Raw genomic sequence first — 6,000 nt, forward strand, 5'->3', positions numbered from 1 at the left:
CACAGTCTGTTCTCTAAAACCTAAAACACGAATTATGGATATGACCAGCTGGTCCCTAAATGCAATTGACAACCTCAATTGCATTCAGGAACTATGGATAAACACTCCATAGTTGAAAAGTTCACGGGGCGGGCCACAAGTCCAACGGTGGCAACGGAGCAGATTGGGGGCCAGCCAGGTGGGAGTTGCAGTGGCGAAGTGGGCACGGCTGACTACACTTGGACAGCTTGGCTAACGGCCGGCGGCGATGTCGGTGTGTATGAAGACCCTCAGGTGGCTCGGCTGGCGGTCAACGGCAGTGTGGGCATGTACGAAGCCCATCAGGCGACAGCGTGGACAAGACCTATCGGGTGGCTTGGCAGGCGGTCGACGGCAGTGTGGCTTTGGACAAGGACCCTTAAGGGTTTGGTCAGTCTCCGTGGACGGGTATTCTTGGCAGGCTCCAGATGAGGCTGTGCTGGACATCAATGTGGCTTGGCAGACGCAGGGAGTGCTGGACGTGGATGTGGGTTGGCAGGAAAGATGAGACCAGGCGTGGCGGCGACCTCTGGATGGGTTGAGATGGAACCTGGTGGCAGCATGGCGGCTGCAGTCAATGGTGCAGGTGGTGGCACTGGAGATGACAGCGTGGAAGTTACAGATGATGGAGTGGGTGGTAGCTGAATGAACTGACCAGAGCCATCAGAGGACACAGCAGGTGGTGAAGCTGCAGCAGATGTAGGAGGATGCTGGCAGGCTTGGCTTAACCTCCAGCTGGCGTGCCAGGATGCTGGACGGGCTCGGCCGAACTGAGATGAAGCAGAGCCAGTAGGTGCGGAGACCTCTGGCTGAGACAAAGCAGGTGGCAGGGCGGCAACCGCAGACAGCTGGGCGGGCTCTCCAGAGCACTTGGCATAAACTAATGGTGGAGTGGGAGCCGCAGAGTGCTGGAGTGGTTCACCTGAACCTCCAGGCTGAGCAAACTGCCCAGTGACCCCCATGGAAGCTGCAATAGGCTCTTCGGGGGGTCCAGAGCAAACTTAGTCCTCTACCCCAGCCTCTGGATCCAACCTGGCCTGGGTATCAGTCCCACAGGGGCTTAGCTGAGCCTCACGGCTAGCATCTCCAGTACAAACAGTCTGATAACCTGGCTTCTTGGAAGAATAGTTCGTAGCATGATAGATACACAGAGATGCTAAGTAACTGTGCAGAGGGATTAAACAGTCCATGGGGGAGTTGGCAGGCAAATTCTCAATCTTATTTACTTCATGAACATGAACAGTCTCTTCATAGCCGGGCCCATGAACTGGCAAATCTGTGTTAGTTTTAGTTTCCTACTTAGAAAATACGTGAGGATCCCAAAATACAGACGTGGAAAAAATTGTTGGTACCCTTCGGTCAATGAAAGAAAAACTCACAATGATCACATAAATAACTTTAATCTGACAAAAGTAATAATAAATTAAAATTCTATAAATCCTAACCAATGAATGTCAGACATGGCTTTTCAACCATGCTTCAACTGAATTATTTAAAAAAAAAAAATGCATGAAACAAGCCTGGACAAAAATGATGGTATCGCTAGAAAAGAATGAAAATAATGTGACTAAAGGGACACGTTAATCCAAATTGTGTGATTAGGTAGTCACTGTGTTGTTTGGTAACATGGTGTATACCACACTAAACATGGACCAGAGGAAGCAAAGAAAAGAGTTGTCTCAGGAGATTAGAAAGAAAATCATAGACAAGCATGTTAAAGGTAAAGGCTATAAGACCATCTCCAAGCAGCTAGATGTTCCTGTGACTACACTTGCACATGTTATTCAGAAATTTAAGATCCATGGGACTGTAGTCAACCTCCCTGGACGTGGCTGCAAGAGGAAAATTGATGACAGATCAAAGAGTCGGATAATCCGAATGGTAACAAAAGAGCCCAGAACGACTTCAAAAGAGATCCAAGCTGAACTTCATGCTCAAGGAACATCAGTGTCAGATTGCACCACCCCGTTGTTGTTTGAGCCAAAGTGGGCTACATCGGAGACGACAAGGGAGGACACCATTGTTGAAAACAAACCATAAAAAAAGCCAGACTGGAATATGCCAAAATACACGTTGACATGGCATAAAGCTTCTGGGACAAAAATTGAACTTTTCGCCAAGGAACATCAGCTCTGTGTTCACAGACGGAAAAATGAAGCATATCAGGAAAAGAACACTTTCCCAACTGTGAAACATGGGGGAGGCTCAGTTATGTTCTGGGGCTGCTTTGCTGCATCTGGCACAGGGTGTCTTAAATCTGTGCAGGGTACAATAAAATCTCAAGACTATCAAGGGATTCTAGAGAGAAATGTGCTGGCCAGTGTCAGAAAGCTTGGTCTCAGTCGCAGGTCATGGGTCTTACAACAGGATAATGACCCAAAACACACAGCTAAAAACACCAAAGAATGGCTAAGAGGAAAACATTGGACTTTAAAGTGGCCTTGTATGATCCCTGACCTCAATCCTATTGAGCATCTTTGGAGGGAACTGAAAGATGGAAAAGGTGCCCTTCAAACTGGAAAAAACTGCTCATGAGGAGTGGGCCAAAATACCTGCTGAGAGGTGCAGCAGTCTCATTGACAGTTAAAGGAACGGTTTGATTGCAGTGATTGCCTCAAAAGGTTGTGCAACAAAAAATTAAGCATGGTTGAAAAGCCATGTCTGACTTTCATTGGTTAAGATTCATAGAATTTTTATTTATTATTACTTTTGTCAGATTAAAGTTATTTCTGTGACGATTGTGAATTTTCCTTTCATTAACCACAGGGTACCAACAATTTTTTCCACATCTGTATATTCACCCACCTCATGCTGCTGTAAGCCCCGGTGATGATACGGACGCTGCCTCCTCCTGGAAGCCGTGGTTGTGGAGGCTGGCACCTCAACGGCTGAGGTGAATGTGACGCTGGAAGCAGCCACCGGCTGCTGGAAGGAAAATGCAGCACTTGTCTGCTGCTGTAGCGACATGGGAACGGAGACAGGCGGGATACTGAACACACCAACCTTTACTCTTGTAATTGGCAAAGGAAGATCTTCTTCACAGAGAGGCATGAGTGATTCAGTCTGCATGCTGGGGGGCTGCTGCTCTGACGGTGAATGTGGACCTTCGAAATAGTGGCCAAAACAAAGTCCTTTGAGTGCACAGGCAGGCAGTCCATAAAACCTGGGTTAGCCATTGCTGTTTGGGCTAACAAATGAAAGTATTCCACTATACTGCAGGCATAGTTGCAAGTGCTTTCTCCTTGTTTCTGATTTAACATGCATGTAATCATGTGTTTTAAATGCAGGTGGTTCGAGATATGGAATATGAAAAACTGGCGGAAGACTTTCCAACTTCAGGTTGTTCTCACCATATGTACAGTTATTCATATTTGTAGAGTTAAAAGAAAATCTCCTGTTCTGTTTTTAAAATTTTCGAAAAATAGCATCATTATATAAAGGTTATTAATTATATATGTGTGATTTTTTTTATAAAGATTTGGTGAAGAAATGAACTACCTACTCACAATGAACTAAGGAAGTTTTTGGTACAGAGACAAGTAAAAATAAATCAAAGTTGCAGCTGCAGCTGCAGAATGAAATGTTATTTTTTGTGATCAGTCTCAGAACATCTATGTCTTATTAGGAAGGAAACCATCTAAACAATTACCAAAAGGCTATAGATTTTAGTGTCAGAGGTGAGGCATTTATTACCAGGTTTCTCTAAGTCTTAAATGTACAGCAGATTAACAGTGATAAGTAATGAATGAATAAAAAACTAATAATCTCTCTCAGCAAATATCCGACCAACCTCGTCATCATGCTCTTGGTGGCAACCCAAGGTGAAGGTTTATGTTATCGTTGCTGGTTCTACCTTTGGTGCTGATGAAGCCATACTGGAACAAGTGAAGAACAAAAAGTGGATAACATCATCTGCAGTGCAGATCACTAACCCGGACGAATGTAACATCATCATGGTGGTCCCATATTCAATCAGATGGGGAAGCAGCCTTGAGCAGAGAGGAAGGTAACAAAAGATCTTAGATTGTGTACGTCCAGTGGACTCTCTGAAGGAGGATGTACTGACTTCTGTTAGTAGAGATGTTCTTCCAGCTGTTCTCATTCTAATTCCAGGGATCTGTTATGTATAAGTCGTTTTTGTGCCAAAAGTGATCAAACTGAAAGAAAATGATCTTCAGTTTTTAGTTTTTATTCATTGTGAGGATAAGCATAAAAGCATAACAAGGCAAACAAGAAGAAAAAAAGGAAAAAGGAAATCATATAATTTAAAGTCATTACATACCTTTACAAATACACATATAGGGGAAATAAGAAAGGAAGAAAAAATCTGGAAGGAGAAAAAAGAAACAAAATAAAGATCAAGACAAAAAAAGAAAAGAAAACATTTTACACCCGTTACCCACAGATTTAGAAAAAAATAAATATTTTACAAGAGTGAACTGTCATCCTTTGTTCTCACTTCCTAATTACTGGAGGACATCTTGTGTGCTGGGCGGCAGCCAGGAGCAGAGGCCCTGGCGGACTGATCCCCGGCTGCCAAGACTGGCAATAGGGACATGGAATGTCACCTCTCTGGTGGGGAAGGAGCCTGAGTTAGTGTGTGAGGTTGAGAGGTACCGGCTAGATATAGTCGGGCTCACCCCTACGCATGGCTTGGGCTCTGGAACCAGTCTCCTAGAGAGGGGCTGGACTCTGTCTCAGTCTGGAGTTGCCCCTAGTGAGAGGCGGCGGGCTGGGGTGGGTATTCTAATATCCCCTCGGCTTGCTGCCGGTACGTTGGGGTTTTTCCCGGGGGATGAGAGGGTTTGTTCCCTGCGCCTTAGGGTCGGGGAAAGGGTCCTGACTGTCATCTGCGCTTATGCGCCGAGTGGCAGTTCAGAGTACCCAGCCGTCTTAGAGTCCCTCGGGGGGGTGCTGGAAGGTGCCCCACCGGGAGACTCTGTTGTCCTGCTGGGAGACTTCAATGCTCACGTGGGTAACAACAGCGAGACCTGGAGGGGTGTGATTGGGAGGAACGGCCTCCCTGATCTGAATCCGAGTGGTGTTTTGTTATTGGACTTCTGTGCCAATCACAGTTTGGCCATAACGAACACCTTGTTCGAACATAAGAGTGTCCATAAGTGCACGTGGCACCAGGACGCTCTAGGCCGCAGGTCGATGATCGATTTTGTAATCGTATCACCAGACCTGCGACCATATGTTCTGGACACTCGGGTAAAGAGAGGGGCTGAGCTGTCAACTGATCACCACCTGGTGGTGAGTTGGATCAGGTGGCGGGGGAGGACGCTGGACAGACCCGGTGCACCTAAACGCGTAGTGAGGGTGTGCTGGGAACGTCTAGCAGAGGCCCCAGTCCGCGAGATCTTCAACGCACACCTCCGGCAGAGCTTCAACAGCATTCCGAGGGAGACTGGGGACATTGAGTCCGAATGGACCATGTTCAGCGTCTCCATCGCCGAAGCTGCTGCATTGAGCTGCGGCCGCAAGGTAGTTGGTGCCTGCCGTGGTGGTAATCCCCGAACCAAATGGTGGACACCAGAGGTGAAGGGAGCCACCAAGCTGAAGAAGGAGTCCTATCGGGCTTGGTTAGCCTGTGGGACTCCGGAGGCAGCCGACAGGTATCGACAGGCCAAGCGGAATGCGGCTCGGGCAGTGGCTGAAGCAAAAACTCGGGTGTGGGAGGAGTTCGGAGAGGCCATGGAAAAAGACTTTCGGACTGCCTCGAAGAGATTCTGGCAAACCGTCAGGCGTCTCAGGAGGGGAAAGCGGTGCTCTGCCTGCACTGTGTATAGTGCTGGTAGAGCGCTGCTGACGTCGACTGAGAAAATTGTCAGGCGGTGGAAGGAATACTTCGAGGACCTCCTTAATCCCACTGACACGTCTTCCGAGGAGGAAGCAGAGTCTGGGGATGAGGGGAATGACCCGCCAATTTCTGGGGTCGAGGTCACTGAGGCAGTTAAACAACTCCTTGGTGGCAGAGCC

The sequence above is a fragment of the Pelmatolapia mariae genome, linkage group LG3_W (assembly GCF_036321145.2).
Source record: "Pelmatolapia mariae isolate MD_Pm_ZW linkage group LG3_W, Pm_UMD_F_2, whole genome shotgun sequence".
NCBI classification, from domain to species: Eukaryota; Metazoa; Chordata; class Actinopteri; order Cichliformes; family Cichlidae; genus Pelmatolapia; species Pelmatolapia mariae.